Here is a 26,132-nt window from a genome sequence, read left to right as displayed (position 1 = left end):
ATGTCGGGTCAGAGAAAGTGTTACAGCTAACTCGAGAGCGGTTCTACTGGCCTGGAATGAGGAGGAGTGTGGAAGAATATGTGACCCGCCTATGTCCATGCATAACACAGAAACAACCAGTAATGCATGTGCGTGCACCAATGGGAGGAATCACATCAAGCGCACCCCTTAAATTGGTATGCATTGATTACTTGCACCTCGAGGCCAGTCGCGGGGGGTATGAGTACATCCTTATGGTGATTGACCACTTTACCAGATTTGCACAGGCTTACCCTACCAGGAACAAATCGGGGAAGACCGCAGCTGAGAAAATATTCAATGACTTTATACCTCGTTTCGGATTCCCAGCAAAATTACATCATGATCAGGGGCGTGAGTTTGAAAACTCTCTCTTCCACAACCTACAAGCTCTCTGGAGTTGGACGTTCCAGGACTACGCCATACCACCCCCAAAGCAACCCTGTAGAGAGACTAAACAGAACATTGCTCCAGATGCTGCGGACATTGACTGATAAAGATAAACAGAGTTGGAGGGAACATCTGCAGAAGGCAATCCATGCCTACAACTGCACTAAACATGAATCTACGGGGTATTCTCCGTTTTACCTGATGTATGGTCGTCATCCCCGACTCCCCATTGACTTGTTGTTTGGGCTGGTGCAGGAAGATGGATTCACTACTCCTCACGGGTATGCAGAACATTGGGCAGAGCGGATGGCTGAAGCCTATAGGATTGCAGCACAAAACAGTCAACAGATGAGTCTTCGCAATAAGGAGTACTATGATCAGAAAGCCAGCTGTGTCATCCTAAGACCTGGAGATCGTGTCCTGGTAAGGAATTTGAGTCAGAGAGGTGGTCCAGGAAAGCTGCGTTCGTACTGGGAGCCTAACATTCATGTTGTAAAGGAGCAATTAGGTGACAACTTCGTATACAAAGTGCATCCTGAAAATGATGGGCGTAAGATCAGAACGCTGCACCGAAACCTCCTTCTGCTTGTGAATGACTTACCAACATTGGAGAGCTTGGACCCAAAGAGACAGGAAGTGCCTGGAAAAGGAAGTGTTAAGACAAGACAGCAGAACAGAAAGGCAACACAAAAAGAACAGGCAGGAGAAGATGGAGAATCTAGCTCTGAAGAGGAGGAAGGTTACTGTTGGAGAGGGGCCAGCGTTCCAGAATACTCAAGATCTAGAACAGAAGAATCAGAGAGTAGACTGACTCCCCGAGGAATGAATGGATCCTACATCAGGGAAGGAGATGATTCGCCGATGACCTGCACAAGAGGGACCTTGGAACAAGTGCCAACAGAACTAGAGTACATGGCTAGTGATACTTACCTACAAACTGACACTTACTTACCTGCTGAGAATTCAGAACCAGAACAAGGGATGGAGCCAGGATATGGAGACACCCGAGAGGAGCAGATGACTGAGGACCAAGAGGGAGGGTCACAGCAACAAGAACCCTGTGGAGCAATTAGACGGTCACTCAGAGATAGGAAACCTGCCAAAAGAATGACTTACCCATACCTTGGTCAGCCCACATTCCAACCATTACCTACACTAAACACAGTAGCAGCAAAACCAATTCAGTCACTATCATTGGTACCCACAACTGCACATACATGGTTAGGCTATGCCAATGATCCATACAGAGTAGTGCCAATTACTTTTATGGCTCCAACTTATTAAGGTTATGTTTGAAGACTTAAGCTTAATTAACAGTTTAGTGGTTCACCTTCTGTGGTGGGGAGAGTGTGATGCCCCAATTGTTGGTTCGTCACAATTGATTAATGTAGTATTGTTGTTGAATGTAAAAAATACATTGAGTGGATGGTGGTTCTGCCAGACCAGTGGAGGGCGCTATGTGAGTGCAGTGTGTTGCGAAGTGTCTGCTACGTTGCTCGTCACAACCCAGCAAGACCGGAGCTGATCACACGCATATGGTTGTCCTGTGTTTATTCCACCATTCCACAGATTGCTGGGAACGCTTAACTGTCAGCTGATACGGAGATCCTGTACCCGCTACACTTACTAAATAATCTTGATAAAAGATTATTTTCTTTTTTTTTTTCAGTTTCAGCAAATGCCCCTAAAAAGGTCTGTGCATGGCCCTGCTTAACGCCCTGATCAAACTTACCAATTCACAAAAAATTTACGGAATGCAAAACTGATGACTGGAAAAAAAATGGATGTCTAGTAATTTCCTACTACTTAATTCTGAGGAAAAAAAACAACAGAGATTCTAATTATTGGACAAAAAACTTACTAACCTAGTAAGTCTCACATACTAACCTAGAATACTGTCTAACACTTGATGGCTACTCTGTCAAGTCTTCGTCATCAGTTAGAAGCCTGGGTGCTGTCTTTTATACCAATCTTTCATTTCAAATTCATGTGTCCAATATCTGTAAAACTGCATTTTTCATCTAAAAATATATATATATATATATATATATATAAATTATGTCATATGACAAATGCGCTCTCAATGACAAAGGTGGAACAGTGTTCGTTCATGCATTCATGACATCAAGGCTAGATAATCTAGTATGGGTGGTTTGCGATCTCAAAATTCCGGACAGTTGATAATCCCTAGAATATCAAAATTGACTACTGTCGGTCTTTTCCTATTTAGTACCAAAACTTTGGAACAGTCTTCCTATCTAAGCAGACAAAGTCTGTCAGTTCAAATCTAAACTAAAAACAAATCTCTTTGACCTAGCATACACATTACACATTATAGACTTTTATAGACTATAATTCAATGTTAGGCTGCATAGATTAGGTCAGCTGGAACTGGGAACACTTCCCATAAATCCTGATGTACTTGTTACATCATAAAAAGGATGGTGCCTACGCTAGTATTAGTCTCTCTGTCAATCCCGAGGTCCCACAGTCTCCAGGCCGTATCTGGATGTGATGAAGGACCTGCGCCTGGACACAACGACAACGCAGTCCACTAATTGACACTAATCAACTGTCTCTCAATTAGTGTCAATTAGTCTCTCCCCTGTGAAGAGCTCCTTCCATTAACTTCTGTACAAATAAAACGTTGTCAGGATAATTCCGGAAGCGATAAAAAAATTCTGTAAATTTTTCAAGGCTTGTACCTTGGAACCAGTAGCGGTTCTAGGCACGGGCGAACCGGGCAGTCGCCCGGGGCGGCATTTCTTCATGTCACATGGGGGGCAGCACGAGCAGTTAAAAAAATACTCTGTGCCGCGAAGTTTTTCTATTTTTTATCATTTCGATTCAATTATTGGCAATGGCGCCCTGCTTCCTGAGAAGGTGCCGTGCGCAGAAGCGATGTCAAGGGGATCTCCTGATTAGTTCACGTATCGCGTCTTTTGCGCGCTCTAGGTCGTTATTTAAAATCCTCTATGTTTCAAATAGGCGCACAGGAAGCGCGCTCATAAACTTTTCAGTATGGGAGTGCACGTGCACCCAAACACTGACTTGGGTGTTTTTTTCTCTTCTCCGTAAATAAATCTTTTAGCAAAGCTACAGCAAGCGTTTTTCTGTGGTGGAAATACATAAGTTACTAAAACTCCTTTGTCGTTGTGGAGAGTGTAATGAGTGCATGGTTCTATAGCATCGACAGCCATGGGAAAATCGGTACGAATTTTACTATTAATAATAAAAGATAAGCTACTGTGCATTATAAATGTCAGTAATGTATCTTTATTGAGTCATTCTTTTTATAGAGATGATGATTCAAATGCTGAAATATGAGGTTTATCTTTATATAAAACCTCTTTTTGTGTTAACCTTTTTTTAAGTTTAGTAGGTAAGATGAAAGACACTCCTTTAAAAGAAATCTTTATGTTATTAACTTGGTGAATTGATTTCACTGTGTATTAGGCTTTTTGAACAAGATTTTGGTCACCATATTATCTAATACTTTTCAAAATGATCAACTAAAATCAACTTTACTTATGAGTTTTTACAGTAGCCTATAATATGCTTATATAATAAATTTTTTTTTTTTTTTTTTGGGGGGGGGGGGGGGGGCTTGAAGGGGGTCTCGCCCTGGGTGTAATTCAAAGTAGAACCACCACTGCTTGGAACCTATTTCATGGTTTGTGCTACCAGGCACAAAATGAGGGGCCGGATCACATTCAGGGTTTTCTGTTAGAACGGTCTTGTGTTAGTGGCCCCTAAGTTAATAACTAATGATCGTTGCGACTGAAGTGGATCAATCAAAAACTAACTTTAGCTGGACAATAACTTTATTATAGAGCTGCTGTAAAGCCAAAACAATCTCTGTTACTTTAATTTACTATTATCACTGTAAAGCTGCATTAAACAATCTTGTTAAAAGTGCTATAAATGAAGGTAACTTGACTTGTTGATATAGATGAAACATATTATGTGTATTGAAAAGTATACTATGTATTTTTGTGTTTTGTACTAAAACAATTGAAAATATGCTGAAATGTTCGAAAAAGGTGCACTTTTGATGATCCGTTGTGACATTAGTACTAAATAGTTTTGAAAATGTACCAATTGCTTGTAAAAATTGTGCCAAAGCAATAAAAAACTGTTAAAAAAAAATAATATTCATATATTTTGCCATAACTGATCCCGTATTGAGATTCAATTCAATTCGATATCTATCTGTATTTGCAGTCAAGAGCCCCTCAGGGTTTATTTTATAACAGAAATATTGTGCAATCAAACTATGGCGATAAAATCACAGAGCAACGAGAAGAACAAATCCTAGAAACTTAACCTGCATTACTTGCTTTTGAAATATCTGTATGAGACCTGTATGAAATCGGACTTAGAGAATCCAACAGAATGAAATGCTCTAGGCAGTTTTTTTTTTTTTTTCAAATATATATTCCTGCAAGAAACTCTCTTTTTTCCAGCAAGCAACCATAGTTCTTAACAATAACAGCATGGCCTTAATAGAAAACACACAATTCCTTCACAAAGACAAACATTTGAAGGCCTTGAAAAGGCCTTCTGTAATCTTTAGAAGATGAGACGGAAATTGAAAAGTTGGGCAGTAAAAGTCTTTCCTGAATTCTTATCTTATTCGCACGCTCCACAGAGGCTTCCCAAGTCCTTACTTTAAGGGAAAAAAAATCTCTCCATCACTGTAGTATTTTACACAAAGAATAACAACCTATAAAGCCATGCCAAAAAGAAAAGCACCTGATGTCAGGGCACACAGAGGTCCAAACTGCACCTGCCCCAAAATTTGTTATGTTTGAAAACTGACCAAACCTAAAAACCTGGCTCAAAACTTAACTTATTCTACAATATCCTTTTGTTTCTTCCAGCAAATCAAGGGCACTGTGACCTAGCCAGGGGATATCATGAGATAAGATGAAGAACTTGACCAAAACAAAATAAGGGGTTGTCTATTGTGAACTGGGGCATAAGGGAAAATAAACCAATCTTCTCATACCTCCTGGATATAGCACAGGGATAGTGTTGACATGCAGGCCCATTTCATATGTGACACATACCATGTTTTGACAGCTGGATGATTTGATTGATCACAATTGTGTTCCGAGCTGTGAAGCCCACCAGAAAGGTCAAGGTAGCTATTTTTTTTCCCAGGACAACATATTCCAGCTCATCAACTAGACCTGACCTTACTTGACCTTCTGAAATATAAACTAATGAGGAATGTTACATTGCAGTCATCAGTATCCTTTTGCTATCTATATGAATGAAGATTTGGAACAGCTCTGCAGGATTTTGCTAATTAAATAATGGCCTTGTAGCACACAATAACTTTATTTTTCCTGGCATCGCTTCTCTGCATGGCTAGCTAAAAGCTTTGGCAATGTGTGTATAATTAAACTTGTGGCAGCATAACATTAAAACCCATGTATAAACATTATAAAAATGTACATGAGAATTGTTTAAAAAAAATAATAATTAGTTTCACAACAAAGAACTGTAAATTCCTGGTAACATGAATAGAGAATTCACAACATTCTAATTTGTCCACACAATACTGCAATTGCTTATGTTGCTGTTGGTCATTGGTCATTTCAGAATGATTAGAATTAGAGATTCTGACTTGTTAAATGCATTCATGTCCTCATAGAAATCATAATTGCAACTTGTAAACTGAGTTTTCTGAAAATCACTGCAACATCACTGCAACATCATGCAGAAACAATTGAAATGGCAACGGTTTCAGCAGTAAAATGTAGTTAAGCAATAAGCTGCACAGTTAGTTTATAATATTTCTCTTAATTAATTCCTGTATTTAGGGGCCAAACACAGTAGGTGAGTAAGTTAGTGTTAGTGTTATTCTTTCTCTCTTGAGTCCATGGCACTCCAGTCTCAAAATTAACTACAGCAATTTTGGTGTCTCTGCAATCACTAGAGCCATCAACTGTCCAAAGCTGCACTTATGTTTATGCTTATGATTTTTAAACTTTTGATTCTAAAGCTACTCTGCAATACCTTGGCATATTGACCAAATTTTGTACTGCTTGTGTCATTGTAATCTTACTTTCTTCTTTCTTCTGTAGGACTTTCTTTTTTCACTTCAAAAGTGATAAGCAATTTAATGTATTTATAATTGTTTGACTAAAATCATCTCAAAATTTATTTTATTAGTCATTGCTGCACTTGATCTGATGCTTCCGGCCATGCTTGCATGACTCATCGTGCCTTTTTTATGATTGGCCCCTTAATTGGAGCATGCAGATATTGTAATATCGTTATTGTCTCAGTACGAAAATAACCTGCAAATAAACGAAAAACTTAAAATTTAGTTTAATGTAGTTAGCACAGAGTTGAATAAATATATAATGTCCAAATAAATACACTATAACTTTCCTAATGCATGTATAACGACTGTTGCAGTATTTGTTGTATTGTAGTTTTGTCTATTGATTACTCAAAATACACAGATTAATTCGTTATAGTGTTGCACAGAAACTCATCATTTCAAGACGTAGGACATGAATAGCTTGGAGCAGAACGTCCAGGGTTGTTTTTAAGGAGCCACAGAGTAGCCTATTTTTGGGAGGGTTCGGTTTGTAGACAGCGCCACCTCAGTGCCTGTGGCACTGGCATGGCCAAAATGTGCTGCATCATTAAACACCAGTACATGATTGAGTCTGACTGTAGCACTGAGCTCAAACGAGCTGAAGAATGAGGGATGACAACAGCACCATCAACACAGATTCCTCCTTACAAAAGTATTTGTTTACAAGACTCGGTACATAAGAATAAAATAATGTTTTATAGAACTAGAGAAATTTATATAATCACACAGCGTGGATCAATAGATTGCAGCAATATCCATCAGAATTAGCAAGATCATAGTTTACTTGCAGCATTAACGTATTGATTATCAATCCATGAGAAATATTCACAAGAATTTAAATAAGGATGCAAAGTGATTAAATATAGTCCAGTGTTTAATAAGGAGTCTTATGGGAGAGATCTGTGTGCTTTAATTTTTCAATAACCTCTCAAAACCTAGACATAAAGTTCAACACTATCTGTTGATAGACTAATGGAAATATTGTGATCATGATAATAAAGCTATAATGACATCAGTAACCTTAAGGCATTTACAACCTTTCAGCTATTTGCATCTTTCAGTCTTGTTGATTTTACCAAAATGAAGCTTTTGGCCAAATTTCATATGATCTCACAAGAAATTTGTTCAAAATCCCCACCTTGCCTGAGGCAAATGACAAAGATGTTGTGTGAGGATATTGCTTTGAAGGAATGCATTTCACAATTCAAGCATACATTTCTTTTGAAATGCATTATGGTGTGAAAGCATGGCTGATACCATGAGCATCAGTATGCAAAGCATGTGCTCATTTAACACTACTCTTGCAAAAAAGTGCACTTAATTGTAATGAATGTCCACACGAGGTATACTTCAAATCTTAAAAGTATCTTTAAAGCTGCAGTCTGGGTTAAAAATAATCCAAAATACATAACCAGTCAGTGTTCAAAGCTATCTGCTTGCCGTAGCTCGATTCAAAGCGGAAAGCTTGTAATAATCGATTTCCGCGGGAGATTTGAGCATGCATTTGCATCACAACGTCACATCTGTACGTGAAGAAGTCTCGGCTAGTAGGCTTTATTGTGTGTGAGGATGTTGTAGGTGGAGATTTATAGCCTTTTCTCCTAGCACTTGATATAGCCTAATTAAACTTATCAATTGTTTAACTTATAATTTGTTCTGGAGATTCACCCATTGTAAAAGGCAAAAAACTTTGTTCAGACTTCGGAGTGGCTGCGACCGCACCCATGTGAAAACAAGGATAAATATCGGAAGGACATTAAATGTAGTCACGCAATGCTGACGTTGTTAACATTAACAATTTGAGAACAAAGTAAAATTTGTACTTAAAAGTACTGTAGAGAGTGAGACAGACTCTGTTGAATAAAAGGCCATGCAACACACTTAAGTAAAATTTTAAAAAGTACACTTTGAAATTGCAATACTGTCAAATTAAAAGTTTTACTTTAAAGTGCATTTTAAATCATTACATTTTATATTTTTTGTTGTGCTTTAAAGAAGTACAATTATTTTGCTGTGTTGACTAGCAAACTAAAGCACAAGGTAGTGTGTTATTTTATATGACATTTCAAGTTGATATATTTTAAATGTACTACATTGCAACATCATTACAAATGTGTAATGAATATATTTAAATATATGACACACAAGTTTTAATGTAAATGATATTAAAGGATATTTTACTTTACCATAAATTCTCAAATTAAATGTTAAAACATATTTAAAAGACTATAGAAATAAACATGACATTACACAATTAAGTGTCTCAAAAAAGGATCAAAATTGCATTTAGTACCTTTTAACTATAAAACGTTTTTATTTTTATTGCAAATAACATTTTATAACAATCCTTAGATTAAGTTTGCACCTTTTTATTGATTCATTTTCATTAATAAAAGTAGGCAGAGATTCCATAATATAAAGAAATTATTAAAGTATATCTCTTTTAACTGTTGGTATCCACTCAATTTTATCAATCAATCATATAGAGTATAAGCACATACAAAAATCCATCAAATGGATATACATACTGAGATGAAGGTGGGATTGGCCTTGAATAGAATGAGCACCATGTCAAAAGGTTTCCAACACGAGACTCTGCATGTGTTGACATATAGCCAGTGCACCATTTCAGACTGGAATTCGTGGGGACTGGCATACCAGAGAGAGGGTATATAAGTTTGCTCTAAACTTAGACTCGGACAGGGCTGTTTGGTCTGCCAAACAGTAACATGTTTGACATAATCTACAGGTCTATAATTTAAATGCATGTAAAGCTCAATACTTTATGAGTACTTTAGGACCATGGGAAAGAATTAGTATACATATTTGTAGGCTGTGCTTGTTCCTGACCAAGTAGGCTACTCTTCTCATTGTATACATTTTGAAAATTTTCTACAGTATCTTCATCACAAAATATTTATTTTCTCAAAAGTGCAAGAACATCTCACTGAAGAACCATGTGATGATTAGAAGCATGTGCTTATTTAGCACAGGATATCATGGCCACTGTAGGTCACGTTTCTGTTTCAAACATATTTTGCACTCTAATCTGATCTAATGATAATGTTAGTATATTTAACTGTAATATATTTTACAGAAGTGGACTTTAGGGTCAGAAGTCCAAACCAGACTATTCTGATTGAGCAAGAATCTGGCTATAACCTTTATATCTTCAGGAGAAATAAACTTTAAAGACACCCTTGGGCAAAGATCTACACTAAAGCTACAATAAACAGCTTAACAAGGAAAGGCAATTCTATGTAAATAAATGATGGCTTTGGTATAAAGCCATATCAGCTGCTTTAAAAGCTGCATTACAAAATGAAATGGCACCCTTTTCACATAATGTGGTGAACATAATCTCTGATGATCTTAAAGAGATAGTCCCAGCCTAAAATTAAACTTCTGTCATCCTTTACAGAAGACCTATTGTTCTCCCAAACATGTTTTTTGTTTGTTTGTTTGTTTTTTTAAGTGGAATATAGAGTTTGTCTGAATGTTCAGACTGTGCTTTTCCATGCTATAAAATGGCAAATATATGTTTAGCCCCTTATTTACTCACTGCATGGAAAAGGGCAGCTTGGACATTCTATAAAATATTTTTAATATTTTATGTTCAATTAAAGAAAAAAGTAATAGAAGAAAAAAGTTCTGGATGAATTATCCCTTTAAGGCTTATATCTCTCGGTGCTGCGAATCAAACCGGACACTTTTTTTTTCTGTGGAAGGCTGTGTGTCACAGACAGAACCAGGCCACATAGCACTGAGTTTTGATAAAGCCCTGCAGGACTGCAGCACATAGTTTTTATTGCACCACAGGAGTCCTGGATATTTAAAGCAGGGATGTCTATACTATTTAGCATTGAGCAGTGAATAAACCACAAGCAGAAAGTATTATGTATTGAATATTAAAATATTAAAAAGATAGTAATGGCGATGATCATACCTTAAAATAAGACGGCAGTTAAGCTTAATGAAAACTTTTAAATTACAGACACAAGATCGAGTCGTCTCGTCAGAGGATCATGTTTGATAGAGGCCCTGCTGTCATGGAAAATAAATCTATGCATTTAAGTTGTGCCATAAAAGATAGGTTACAATTTCCATTTAATGTTAAATAAACTCATCCTTTAATGATCTGACCATGTTACTGTACATTGCATATACACTTGCCCCAAACGCACTGGTATGTATGTACTGTATTTATGTATGTATCTCTCTCTCTCTCTCTCTCTCTCTCTCTCTCTCTAGTAAATTCTAAATTGTAAATAAAGTATTTTTTCAAAATTCAAAATTCTCTCTTTCTCTCTCTCTCTCTCTCTCTCTCTCTCTCTCTCTCTCTATATATATATATATATATATATATATATTTGTGTGTGTGTGTGTGTGTGTGTGTGTGTGTGTGTGTGTGACAATATATCAAGCATAACATTAATTGAATTGGCTTCATACTGTGTATTCACCAACAATATATTGCTCCTAGAATAAAATCTATTTGTGAAAAAAAGCTTTATTCTCATGTTTTATTTTAATCTCTGACCTCATAGAGTGATTATGTTTTATTGCATTATGTAATGAGCTTGCAGCCTTGGGAACACTGGGTAATAGTGGTGATTTCCTTCATGTTTTCTATTTATGTTTTCCACAGTTTCCACACCAAAGGCTAAATCACTTTACTGAACATTCCTTTGTACTCTCCAACCAAACAAAGATCATGCCTGCATATAATAAAAATCCCATGAGGTAAAAACAGAAACAAATTTGAAATGATGACCCATCAGATCCCACTATGCATTAAAGGGATAGTTCACCCAAAAATGACAATTATGTTTACTCACTCATGTTTACTGTTCCAAACGTCTTTCTTCTGCTGAAAACATTCTTCAAAATATACCTAGATAGAACAGATTAATTGATCCCACTATTATGAGCATGGTACATGCAAAGGTTTTCATTGATTCATACCTGTCAGTGTACCTTTTTAAATATCAAGACACAAAGCCAAATCACACAGAAAATGTATCAGGTTACACATGTAACCATGGTTCCCTGAGAAGGGAAGAAGATACTGCGTCCTCTAGCCCTTTCACACGTAAGTTTAAAATATTCTAACTGACCCCCCAGCGTGAGTTTTTCAAGGCGACCGTTATTTAGAACTTGCCACTTTAATGTTTCCATGGTGACGCGTCATTGCTTGTCACGTGACACAGCACAACCAGAACAGAGCGCGGAATGAATGATGATCTGCTTTTATGTCATTTTTCCTTTTTTAGTAAAAATATTCAAAAATGTATTAGCTATATCATGAAACACTGATATTCCGATTGTCAAATATGTGCAAATGTATGGGTTTTGTTGTTTAGACATCTTTATAACGATCGCGTTAGTTGAGCTGTATGCACAATGGGCAGCGCCATTTTAGTTTCGTTTTCAGTTCAGAGAATCGGATCTGTTGGATTTATAACGTCAATTCATCCACTTCTCACGAAATACATGATAGTAAATGGCTGGTGAACTGGGAGAAGAATAGGATCAAATGTTAAGCTACTTACACAATGTGTATCTGATATGAATAAAATGTGTCGTCTTATTATAATTCAAAGAATTATTATTGCCGCTTCTATAGACATCTGTGTGTATTTAAATGTCTGAAACCTAAAATAAACATTATGTGGTTGAAAACACTCAATAGTTGTGATATATGACAGCACTGAGTGCGTCTGTCTCTGGCTGAGCGCTAGCCAACGCGCGAGAGCAAGTTTGAATTTAGCAGTTGCTGACGTGTGCACTGAACGTTCTAATCACACCGGTGTGATCGTACGCTCCAGGGACCAGCCAAGACTGATCACACCGGTGTGATCGTACGCGTGAAAGGGTTAAAGGACACTTTGGGGAATGCCTTCAGCATGACCGGTGTCTGAAGCACGTGTGAAAACAGGACAATGTCATTGGCCAAAGACAGTCCGTGAAGTCACTACTTGGTGCGACCTGAATTAAACGTCATCAACTTGGTTGTCTGAAGGAGACGTAAACAGGCAGGCCCGGTGCATGGCCGAGAGATAAGCATAACTTGAGACGTTACATGCATAACCTGATATGTTCCCTTTCTAATGGGAAATCGCAATGCACCTTCTGGAGGACACTTTGGGGAACTAAGCTAAAAAAATTCTCCTGCTAAAACTAGAGGAAGGCGGCTGCCCATGACAATCATAAGGGGGCTACTTGCTCATAAATGAGCTCCCCTTACCTTGGACTGGAGATCGCAAGTGCTCGAAAGCTGTGACAAGGACCTTTCTTAGAACCCATTATGTTAAAGGTGCGCTCATTCTACCAGAGCCTCAAGATGGCCTTCCTGAAGCTTACGCAAATTTGGTGATGCCTAAAATGTGAAATGGTTAATGAAGGAGCCGTCTACTTAAAGGGATAGGGAAAGGGACAGGTGAGTAATGCTGACAGAATTTTCATTTTTGGGAGAACTAACCCTTTAAGGAACCCGCTATCAGGGGATGCTTACTTTAGTAAATAAAATACCTCGTGAACCATAGGAAGTCAGCATCTGGGGAGTAGACACAACTTCCCTTAACCTCCCATGACCAGGGGCGGGTCCACGTGGTGGCCAGGGGGGGCACCGGCCCCCCTGAAATTCGATTGGCCACCCCAGGTGCCCCCCCTATAAGATGTCTTGTGATTGGTTCATTTTACGGCCAATCAGTTTATAGACTCTACGGAAGTTTGTGATTCAAAGAAGTGCAGTGCCAGAGAAACAACGGTCGTCGCGGAGTATCAAGTGTGGGAAGTCAAGACACCAAACAAAGAGCTGGTAGGTAACCTTTATGAATGGTTTAATATGTTTGTATGGTTTTCTCAGATCAATGTGGTTTTTACCCTGTCAGGCTCTGCTCGCGTTGGTCGTGGTTGATTTCAATCCAATGTTAAGTCTAGGGATGGGCATGATTAATCGACGATCGATTATTGATCATTAAGAATTTCGTCGATCAAGTTAATTTGTTATCGATTATGGATTATCATATTACTAATGCTGCTGCGTTGCGTAGTGTGAGTGGAAAGTGTTCGTGTTCCCCGGGCTGGTCATGTTAGCGCGGAGGTACCTGTGTATCCCGGCAACGTCAGTCCCCTCATCAGAGCGGTGTTTTCAGCGGCTGGACTGAAGCATTTCTTTACACTCGACGCGTCCGCAAGCACGCGCAGTCTGCAGAGACTCGCGCTCATGCGCTGAAGTGCCAGGCGAAAGTGTAAACAAGGCTTGAGAGTCACCATACAGGTTGCGGTCACGTCTGACCCCAGATCATGTTTAATAACAGTCAAAGTTAGTTAGTCAAAGTTTAAGTCAAAGTTTAGTTCTGTCAAAGCCCAGATAGCAAACTGACATTGAATCAACGTGGAAATATGACATTGAAACAACGTTGATCTGACATTGTTTTGCTCATCGAATTAACGTTGAACCAACGTCAGACGCGTCATTCTTTCAAAACTAACGGAAAATCAACTTGATATCAATGCGTTGTTTCAACATTATGAAAGCAAACCAATTTTCGATTTTCATTTAGCTTTGAAGAATGCGCGTCTGACGTTGGTTCAACGTTAATTTGATGAGCAAAATCAACGTTGTTTCAATGTCATGAGAGACGTCGTTTCCACGTTGATTCAATGTCAGTTTTCTGTCTGGGATTTCACTCAAAGTTTAATAAAACACAATAAAAGTATAATACGCTGGGCGCTATCAAACAAATTAATAAACACTGTCATGGTGATTTTGCATATTTTGTAACAGTTTATTTTGTGACAGTGAGTGACCACATTATAATAATTGTCTGGTGACTCGCACGTTACTTGTTAATGCATGAGAGTAAGTCAGTTAGATAGTCAATTAAATTGTGAGTCCTAACTTAGTAATTTATACGTGAAATGACATGAATGCATTCTGTGCGTTTCATTCACAATTTGAATTGTTTTTGTTGATATTGAGAATAACAGACAAACATAAGTGTTTCTTTTTTTGAAGGCAGGGAGAGCAATGCCAAGCCATGAAAAGAAGTAAAGATATAGGGAGTTTCTTTCAAAGAAAAAAAAAACGAAACAAGTGTAGAGGCAGAAGCAACTGAAGAAAATGTCAGGCAGCAAGAAAAAATTGTCACTGGAACAGAATCAGCCAGCAAGGAATCAACAGGCCAGACAGACAGCGATGCCAGTGGACCCAGCCGACAGCAGAGGCCTTCATTTTCCTCTGTGCTTCCTGCAACTTCAAGTATGTGTTGTGAAGTGTTGAGGGAATTGTAGGGATATTTGAGAAATATTACATTTCATTGAAGCAAACTAAAACGGTAGTAATCATTGCATGTACATGAATTTGCCCTAAAAATACCATGAGCGTATTTATTCTGCTATAGTACTCACAGAGCTTGTTTTGTTTTCTCATTGATGCAATATTTATTTGTGACTTTCATCATTTCTCAGGATCAACGTTTGGTGGGGATAAGCAAGCACCTTCATCCCCAACAGAATGCAAAGGTATGTATAGTTGTAGTTGAGACCTAAAAGTTCTTTTGCACATGTTCAGCAAGTGATGTTAAATTATGTTTGATGTCTACTGTTTATTATTTTACTGTATCTGCAGATAATTCAGCTGTAAGTGACCTGTCAGAATTTGAAGACCACAAAGAAACTTTGTGTCCGCATAGGTCAGGGAGTGATGGTGACAGACCTCAAGCACTACATGCCAACATCTCCACAGATCACATTCTACCAGGACCACATGGTATGCTCCTTTTTTTTTCTTCTTTTTTTTTTACTGACATTTCTAGAAGGTATTGTCTAAATGTTAAGCTTGTGTATTTTAACCGATTGCCTTCATATTATTGGAGGGTCTATGGTTATGTAACTAACTTTCATTCAAACTTAGTTTTCAGAATCAATTGTATTCTAGGTTGATTTAATTGACAAAATACACCTTCTGCACTGTTAATTATTTTAATTATTACTCATTGTTAAAATTGATTGAGGACCCCTGGTAGGCTAGAGATAAGAAGCTATACGAAGACCATTCTCTTTATTTGCAGACATTTCACAGTCTTGGGCACCAGGACCAACACAGCCACACTTGAAGGTATTCCCTCGAACCATGATGGGCGACCGGAAAATAGCTTTCAACAAAATGTGGTACACACAACACCAATGGCTGGAGTATTCTGTTAGCCGAGACTCTGCATATTGTTTTCCATGTCGACACTTTTCTCTCCCTGGTATTCAAGAGACTTCATTCACATCATCACTGGGCTATTCTAACTGGAAGAAGGCAATGTATAAAGATGGAGGTTTCAGGGGACATGAAAAATCTGAAAATCATGTTAATGCCATGATAGCATGGAATGAACACAAAAAAAGAATCTTGACAGACACTTCGATGTTAAATGCCCTTGATAAGAAACACCAAGAAGTAGTCGAACAAAATCGTACCTACATTAAAACAGTTGCTGAGGTACTTTTGTTTACTGCAACGCAAAACATTTCACAAAGGGTACACCTTGAGACTGATGCATCTACAAAAAAGGAAACTTTTTAGGCATTATGGATTTGATTGCTAAGCATAGTCCACTAATTGACAAGAAATTAAAAGCTGTAGGGAATGCAAAATACACAAGTAACACTATACAAAATGAAATTCTTGAATGTCTGTCAGAAATGGTACGGGAAAGCATCATCAGTGAAGTCAAGGAAAACAAATATTTTTCCATCATTGCAGATGAAACAAAAGATTTAAAAAAAGAAAGAGCAATTGTCATTAGTACTTAGGTACTATTATAATGGTGCAGTCCATGAAAGCTTCCTTGATTTCAAGCAAGCTACTGAGCTTGATGCAGAGGGACTCAGTCAAAAAATAATACAATGCCTGGAGACGTATGGACTTGAGTACAGGTCAAATCTAGTGGGGCAAGGTTACGATGGGGCCTCAGTCATGTCAGGGAGACACACTGGAGTTGCAGCAAGGATTAAAGCTAAAACAAATCACGCTTTTTATGTGCACTGCAACGCACATTGTCTTAACCTTGTTCTCGTTGACTCAACAAAATCAGTGCCTGGGTCTGAAACCTTCTTTTCTTTGCTACAGAAATTGTATGTGTACATGTCAGGCTCCTATGTGCACCAGAAATGGCTCTCTGTGCAAAAGGAAATGTATCAAGGTGCCCCAAGAGAGCTGCAAAGGCTCAGTGACACCAGGTGGGCATGTCGGTACCAGGCTTGCAAAAACATTAAGGACAGACTGCCTGCTGTATTGCGTGTGCTACATGATATTGATGTGGAGAACAGAGGAGAACGCTCTGTGGAGGCACGGGGTTTACTTGCCCAGCTGGACCTTACCTTTATCGGAACACTTGTCATCTTTTCAAAAGTCCTTGGAGAGACAAAATTCCTTGCAGACATGCTTCAGTCAACGTCTCTTGATTTAGCGAAGGCCGTGGACTTAGTTGAAGCATTTCAAGACACCCTCCAAGACCTAAGAAGTGATTCATCTTTTGATGAAATCTGGAAAGACACTTTAGACACTGCAAAGCAGTGCAATGTTGCAGTAGAAGCTGTGGTGAAAAGACCACAAAAAATTAGCTCTAGATTGAGCTGGTCAATTGTTGAATCCACTGTTGGACAGCGGAGGTGTAAGGAAGGAGACATGGAACTGTTCAGAAGTGGTATATTCTTTTCCCATTCTGGACTGTCTGAGTGGGGAAATGCAGAGACGTTTCAGTAAGTCAAACTGCAGTATAATGCAAGGTATACAAGCACTGAATCCTAAAAGCAGAACCTTTTTGGATGAAGAGACCATTTTTAGCTTTGCTAGGATTTATGAATTTGATACTGATGACATAAAACACGAACTGCATCAAGTGAGGAGGGTGTTAGAAAGGAAATTCCAGACTGGAATTGAATTGTCTAGTCTCCTAGAGTTTACCATCTTCCTTGAGCCATACAAAGAAGTGTTTTATCAGCTTTTTCGTTTGTGCTGCATAGCTGTGGCCTTACCAGTCAGCAGTGCAAGTTGTGAGCGCAGATTCTATCTAGCGTACAGCGTTAGTTCAGGCAGGCCGCGTAGTCAAGCTCTGCTATCAGCTGATAACGGTCTATCAGCTGATCCAATGGATACGCCTTCAATTATAGTCTTTCAATCAAGGGCCTTATTTAAAGGCATCTTTTAGTCTGTTTGCTCAGTTGCTTCCACTGCATGCTCGCAAACATAGCTCTCACAATACGATGAGATTACTCATATATTTTGCTCTAACGTTACTCACTCAACTGCTGATCATGTCTACCACCGCACATGATGAAGACCAATGGCAAGTTGAATCCATTGAAGAATCCCAGCAACAACTAAGTCAAGCAGGGGAAGCCTTTCAAGACGAAAGCAACGCTTCTGTTCGTCGGAGCTCTCGTCTTGCGAGTAAATCTTCTAGTCCTCCTAGCATCAATGATTGGCCATTGCCGAAGTTATTGGAAACTTTGTATAGGCACGATATCTCGGCACCGACTGGAGCTTCGCATAAAGAATTATTTGCTTTGCTCTGTGAAAAAATTGACGTCTCGACAGCAGATCTTCCTCCTCCTCCTCCATTCTCCGGCAGAAAACAGCCGCAGAAGAGAAAGAACCTCGACCCGACTTCGTCTGATGTTGCACCCAAGCGGACAGGTGGTCCTGTTGTCTCAAACCGAGGTGTCCACTCTTCTTCAGTCCAAAGCAATGACCCAGTGTTATCAGCATTGTCCAGCATTCAGTTTTCGCTCTCCGACATGAACTCCAGAATTCAGGCTTTGGAGTCCGGTCCATCTTCTAGGTCCTCGGCAAATCTTCTCTTCTCTGGCCCGTCTTTCGAGAACTCCACTTCAGGCACGGCGCGGCTGCCCGTGTTTACTCCGCAGCTGGATGATGACGTCACAAATACGGCCGCAGCGACTATTCCGCGAAGAACGATGGGAAGTGCAGCTCCTGTATCTTCAGGCGCTCCATTATTTCCACCAGCTGCGGCGATTTCTCATCAGTTGAGAAGCCAAATCGTGGCAGGTAATGATGTCAATCTTATAAAAATATTACTGTGCTCAGAAATGAGTGAGAAGCGTGTTGTCGATTGCGGCGATGTGTCAAAAATGTTAACACTAGCTGAATTTAACGTGGCATTTGGGGTTTACAGAGATGTCATTTGCGAAATCTATCCGTCTCGTAGAGCCGAGCTGGACACTTATTTGGCAATAATTTCTGACTTGGCTCTGACTTATGGAGGAACTCTCTTCTATGACTATCACAAATCATTCTCTGCCAAAGCTGCTATGTTTATTCAACATTTTAATCAGAGATTGGACTGGTCCGTAGTCGACTTAACCCTCATAAGCAGACATTTCACTGGTCATCAAGCTCTCTCCTGCTCGATCTGTGGCTCTCATTCTCACACTCTCAATCTATGCCCAAAATCTGTGTCTCCTTTTACTTCTAAGCCTGGCTTTCAAACTGTTGACTCTAAGGTAACACCATTCGCTACTCCTTTGTGCTTTAATTTTAATGAAAATGTTTGCAAATTCTATAATTGTAAATATGTTCATGCTTGTAGTTACTGCGGGGACGGCCACCCAAAATCTGTGTGCCCAAGACGAACCCGCTTTATGAAAAAGGACAAAAAGAAATAAAGCCAACAACTCCAGTCAATGTTCCTAAGCTGGGACAGGCACTAAAAAATCATCCTAACCGCTGCTTTGTCAATTATTTAATCACTGGACTTATTCAAGGTTTTTTTGCAGGATTGTTATGGTTGCCTAAGTTATCCTTTTCCTGTAATGATTTGCTTTCTGCTGTTAAAGAACCTGAAATTGTTGATTTTTTGTTGGAAAAGGAAGTTAAGAAAGGATTCCTGATTGGGCCTTTCGATAAGTCTCCTTTCTCAATTTGTCGGATTAATCCTATAGGGATCGCTACTCGGAAATATTCAGGGAAGAAGCGCTTAATTTTTGATTTGTCTGCCCCTCATAATGATGCCACTCAAAGTATCAATAGTCTTATTCCTTTAACTCCGTTTTCTCTCTTTTACGCAACAGTCGACGATGCAATTAAAATTATCAAAAAAGCAGGTAGGGGTGCCTGGCTCGCAAAGGCAGATATTACAGACGATTTTAAAATCATGCCTTTACATCCATCACAGTGGCATTTATTTGGCATTAAATGGAGGGAAAAATTATATTTTTCGGTCAGGCTTACTTTTGGCTGTCGCAGTAGTCCAAAAATATTTGATACACTTTCAGAGGCGCTATGTTGGATTCTTCTTAATAATTGCAAAATACCGCATGTGCTCCATCTTTTAGACGATTTTCTGCTAGTGGATTATAAAAATGCAAAGCCAGAGAGATGCATTTCGGCGTTAAAACACACTTTCACCGATTTAGGTGTTCCCCTTTCTGAGGAAAAAACCTTAGGTCCTCTCAAAGTTATTGAGTTTTTAGGCATTACTTTAGATTCCAATTTAATGCAAGCCTCGTTGCCCCTTAAAAAATTAAATTGCATTAGAGAAATCATGAGAAATGCTCAGATGTCCACATGTTTTTCAAAAAGAGATTTGCTTTCTCTGCTAGGCCATCTTAATTTTGCGATGCGTATAATTCCCCAAGGCAGGTCTTTCATTGCCAGACTCCTCGATCAGTGTTGTAGTACTCGAGACTCGGACTCGGTCTCGAGACCATATTTTAATGGTCTTGGTCTTGTCATGGACTCGTGTGCATTTGGACTCGGAATTGACTCGGACTCGAACATTTTTTTTTTAGGACTCGGACTTATTCCCGAGTCCACTCGAGTTCAATTCAAAATATTTTTCATGATTATTAATGTATGTTAAATATTTCTTTAAATTGATTGACGCATCCAGTGATTGGTGATTTTCTAGTGCGCAACTGCGCATGACAAATTGTAATAAAATTACTTTTAACATCACCTACTATGTGGCCTTTTTACCCTAAACTGATCATATTTTTTAAACTCTAAGTAAATTCAGTAAAAAAAAAAAAAAAAAAAAGGATTTCTCTAAGTAAATAGAAGTAAATTAGGTAATCAACCCTCACTGGTCTCGACTCGGACTCGACCGTCTCTGGTCTCGGACTCGACTCGGACTCGACTCTCTATGGACTCGGTCTTGACTCGGACTCGACTCTCTCTGGTCTCGGTCTGGACTCGGACTCGAGTGAGGTGGTCTCGACTACAACACTGTCCTCGATATATCTAAATCAGTTAAAGATCTTAAGGACAGTTACTCTAGATGCAGGCTGCAGATCAGATCTCAGGTTCTGGTCTTTGCTCCTTAATAATTGGAATGGCATTTCTTTTTTTCATCATGACGATCTGGAGTCTTCTGCAGCCCTTAAATTGTATACAGATGCTGCGCCTTCTGTCGGTTTTTGGGGGGGTTTAATGGTCAGTGGTTTGCTAGTAAATGGCCAAAGGAGCTGATGTCCATGCCTGATAATAATCTGTCTACCGCTCTGTTGGAATTTTATCCCATTGTGATAGCTTGTATTTTGTGGGGCAAACAATGGTCCAGAAAACAAATTCTGTTCTTTTGTGATAATGAGGCAACTGTTAATATTATTAATAAGGGTCGCTCATCAGTTCCGTTTATCAACCGGTTCGTCAGGCGCCTTACTTGGGCATCGATATTGGATAACTTCATTTTTCGAGCTGCTCACATTCCAGGCTTAAACAATCAAGTTGCTGATTCACTTTCTCGATTTGAATTTCAGAAATTCCACCTCCTGTGTCCAGGTTCAGCATCAACCAGCTTGGTCTGCCCTCCTTTCAGCCAGACCGTAATAGATTAGACATGACCCTTCAATCTTATGTTGATTCAGCAGCTAAGTACATGCGCAGTGGTCTAGCAACATCGACATTAAAAATGTACGACACTGCTTGGTCTCATTTTAGTTCTTTTTGTGCCACCTTCTCTGTAAATGTACTTCCAGTCAATGTTTCATATGTTAGTGCTTTTATAGTTCACTGTTTTGAGTCCCGTAAAATACAGCCATCATCCATTAAAAGTATGGTCGCCGGCATCCAATTCCACCTGCGCTGCTTGGATCCATCTACTTCCAGGTTGCTCGAAAATTCATCAATTCGTCTCCTGCTTAATGGACTTAAAAAAGAGAAACCTAGAGGCAATGATCATCGCCTCCCTCTCACACTAACACTTTTGAGAAAATTAATATCACATCTGAGAGCGGGATGCTTTGGGGTTCACACTGATATGATGTTAGAATCTGTTTTGCTTACTGCTTTCTATGGCTTCCTCAGAGGTGGTGAGTTCTCAACACGCACAGATTCCTTTAACCCATCACATGACCTCACCATATCTGATGTTTCAGTTTTTTCTCACCACTTCACTATTTTTTTGAAACACTCAAAATCTGATAGGAACAGGGAAGGAGCTTCTGTTTATATTTCTGAAACTAATTCTGCTTTTTGTCCTCTGTCTTCTATGTCGGCATATCTGAGGAGTCGTCCTCAAGCTCGTCCGGAGGACCCATTATTTGCTACGGAGGAGGGGAAGCCAGAGCCTGGTTTGCATCCCGCTTCCGCCTGCTTTGTCTATACTGCGGGCTTCCCCCAGGGCGTTATTCAGCTCATTCATTGCGCATAGGGGCTGCTACAACGGCTGCTTCCTCTACTCCCGTTTCTACCCTTAAAGCTATGGGTAGATGGTCCTCGGCAGCTTATGAACGGTATCTCCGGCCAGATACGCGAGCTATCCTTGACGCTCAGAAAGCTATGAGTGATGCTTATGATCTGTAGTCAATAAATATTGCTTCAGTAATTAATTGGCTTTTACAGTTCTTAAGATCGAGCTTCAATTTTTTTTTTTTTTTTTGTAAACATTATTTTTATCTCTCTATTTAGCTATTCTTATAAACTAAATAAGGTAGCTTATTGAACGCTCATTCGATCCTCTCCTGGCTCTTTTGCTAAAAGAGCCAGGGATGATTGCCTGGTATGGTCTGTTGGGGGGATTGTTTGCTGCTTTCCCAGTTAAATGGGAAATTGTCCCCAGAAGCTGCTGCTGTTACCTGACTAGCTTTCATGGAGCTCATGAAAAGGATGGTAATTCAGAACAGAGCCATACCGCCAAATGTAACTTTAACAATCATGCAAATAAATATTTTGGAAAATAATTGCTTTTTGGTATTTTTGACTCAAGTGGTCCTGACTGAAATCTAGCGTACAGCGTTAGTTCAGGCAGGCCGCGTAGTCAAGCTCTGCTATCAGCTGATAACGGTCTATCAGCTGATCCGATGGATACGCCTTCAATTATAGTCTTTCAATCAAGGGCCTTATTTAAAGGCATCTTTTAGTCTGTTTGCTCAGTTGCTTCCACTGCATCCTCGCAACCCACCTCCTCCCCTAGCTCCTCCTTCAACTTCGTCTAACTTAATCAGCGTCAATCTGTTTTCACTGATGCATGCTCTGTTCTCAAAGGGGGATTGTTTGCTGCTTTCCCAGTTAAATGGGAAATTGTCCCCAGAAGCTGCTGCTGTTACCTGACTAGCTTTCATGGAGCTCATGAAAAGGATGGTAATTCAGAACAGAGCCATACCGCCAAATGTAACTTTAACAATCATGCAAATAAATATTTTGGAAAATAATTGCTTTTTGGTATTTTTGACTCAAGTGGTCCTGACTGAACTGCACTTAAGCTCATAAAAACACATTTACGCACTACCATGACCGATGACAGACTCAGTAATCTTGGCATCTTAAGCATTGAGACGAGGAGAGCCAAATGTCTTGACTTAGATGATTTTGTTCGACGGTTTGCCAGTCACCACCGAAACAGAAGAATCCAGCTGTTTTAGTTTTAGGTCTGCCTTCTTTCTTTTTCGTCTGTTTTCCTCTCTTTCTGCTACTATTTTTATTGTTTCTAAATTAAAGAGTTCTTTAATATATTGGCAGAGCACAATGTAATGGTTCCATATTTATTTTTTAAAATGTGGTGTTTTCATTTTAACTGTTACAGTAGTAAAACTAATTAAAAGAAAATAGTTGACCTTGTTTCTGCTTCTGGGGTTTTAAAATTGCTCATTATTAAAATTGCTTTTATTTTATAAACTTGTTAGTTTTATAGAAATAATAAACACTGGCTCTCAAATTAAACTTAATGGATATATACAGGGATGCCAAAAAACTAAATAAATCAAAAATGTGCTTTATTACTACATTTGTTTACAAGTAACTTTATTCAAGTTAAAAAAAAAATAATACAATCAATTACGTAATATACTGTAGAATTTAGCTTTTTTTTTTTGGTCACTGGTGGCCACCCCATTTGGAGGCAGTGCCCCAGCATGGCCCCCCCACTAAAAATGCTCTAGACACGCCCCTGCCCACGACCTGGCGCCCACATACGTGGACATCGCATTTTTGGTTGTGCACAGCATAATACTTATTTCTGTGTAACTGGAACATGTTTTTCACAAACGAGGACACTTTCACTGCCATCCTGTGGCATCAGAAGAGAAAAAAAAAATTAACATAAATTACTTAAAGAAGGCAGAGAAAACAGGTCACACGTAGCGCCGTCACTCTGGACCAAAACGTTCACAAGATAAAAAATCTAACAACAAATCTAACAACATTTCATTGTTGATTCTTGTTGAGTTATGCATACTAGTGTTGGATGATTAAAATAGCATGCACTTTTTGACGTACTTTTGCAAAAATAAAGATTTACTATGCTGCTAACGTTGATGTCCACACATGTGGACAATGGGACTTAACTTTGTTGAAAGTATCCGTTAGGAAAAAAATAAATAAATTTGTAGTTGCATTGAGCTTTGTGACACACACTTGCTCAGTACATTCAGAGCTCAGAGCTCCATGCTACTCAGACCTCCCTAGCCAGCCAAGGATGGTGGCCCATACTGGGCCAAAGTCAGATTCGCCTCGGGATGAATCAACCTCAAATCGACCTCGGGGATGAATCAAGCTCAAATGTCCATGGTGTGTTCGACTCTGGAGTTAAGCTTTTAAAAATGGCAAAGTCCAAAATGTTGTGGTGAAGCTCCACGGCCTTCAAGGCATTAACCCAAGTCCCAAGGAGAGAGTACAATCTGGCTGGTCTCCACCGTGGTGGAGCTCTGAAAATCATAAAACTTCCAGGAAAAGATGGTCTGATTTTTTCCTGAAAAGAGCATCCCAGTCATGGCGCACCTCTCTGGGCACGAATAAAGCCCATGGTGAATGATGGGACACTCATTTTATTACACTCCTGAACAAAATCTTAAGACCGGGGGAAACATTGCAAGTATTCGCATTTTGCACTGGTGTATCATAACCGGGTTGTAAGTACTGCTTCAAAATGCCAAAAGAAGAAACAGGAGCAAGAGACAAAAAATAGAGAGTAGAGCAATTTATTGAAAACTGCATTTAAACTCAAACAGGCTGTTCATCAGCTGATCAAAAGTTTAAGACCATAGGCATAAAAAGGTCAAATCTGCACAAAAATATGGCTTTCGTGTCATCGATCTTCAGGCAGTCACACTGTCATGATCTTCTGATGGCAAAGGCAAAAAGGCTTTCTCTCTTTTAACGTGACAGAATTGTTGAGCGGCACAAGCAAGGCCTCTCGCAACGCGCCATCGCTGCCAAGGTTTGACGCAGTAAGACAGTCATTTTACATTCCTTAAGAGATCCTGAGAGTTATGGGACAAAAAAGTCAAGTGGTAGACCCCAAAAAATGGCACCTGCGCTGAGCCGCAGGATCCGACGGGTTGCCCGTGAAGACACAGGTCGATCCTCAACCCAAATTAAGGCCCTTACTGATGCTGACTGTAGTCCAATAACCATAAGACGTCATCTGCGAGAGAAGGGCTTCAAGAACGAAAAACGCCTTTAAAGGCCACGTCTCCTCCCACGCCACAAACTTGCCCGTTTGGAATTTGCAAGGGAGTACCAAACATGGGACATTAAAAGGTGGAAGGAAGTTTTATTCTCTGACGAGAAAAAAAATTAACCTGGACGTCCTGATGGCTTCCAACGTTACTGACATGACAAGGAGATCCTACCGGAGATGTTTTCTACGTGGCGCAGTGGAGGAGGCTCCATCATGATTTGGGGTGCTTTTCCCTTCAATGGGAAAATGGAGCTTCAGGTTGTCCAGGGGCGTCAAATGGCGACTGGCTATGTGGACATGTTGCAGCGGGCATCGCTCTTTACTGAGGGCCCCCGTCTGTGCGGTAATGAATGGGTCGTTCAACAGGTCAACGCTGCAATTCACTACGCCCGCCTGACGAAGGACTTCTTCCAGGAGAATAACGTTGCTCTTTTGGACCATCATGCGTGTTCTCCTGATCTAAATCCCATCGAGAACATTTGGGGATGGATGGGAAGGGAAGTTTACAAAAACGGATGTCAGTTCCAGACCGTGGATGCCCTTCGTGAAGCCATCTTCACTACAAGGAGCAACGTTCCCAGCAGCCTCCTGGGAACAGTCGCATCAAGCATGCCGAAACAAGTGATTGAAGTGATCAACAAGAACGGTGGGGCTACTCACTACTGAGTCCTTTTTTGACACTCTTAGTT

At 39.6% G+C, this 26,132-nt stretch overlaps 1 pseudogene; it reads left to right on the top strand.

Moving 5' to 3' along the window:
* Positions 1-15,668: 15,668 nt before the first annotated feature.
* On the top strand, positions 15,669-23,448 carry LOC148971451 (zinc finger MYM-type protein 1-like; annotated as a pseudogene).
* The last annotated feature ends 2,684 nt before the right edge of the window (positions 23,449-26,132 follow it).

Source organism: Pimephales promelas, chromosome 17 (genome assembly GCF_988280905.1).
Source record: "Pimephales promelas chromosome 17, fPimPro1.hap1.1, whole genome shotgun sequence".
NCBI lineage: Eukaryota > Metazoa > Chordata > Actinopteri > Cypriniformes > Leuciscidae > Pimephales > Pimephales promelas.
The sequence above is the reverse complement of the archived record's forward strand: the minus strand, read 5'-3'. Positions and strand labels throughout refer to the sequence as shown.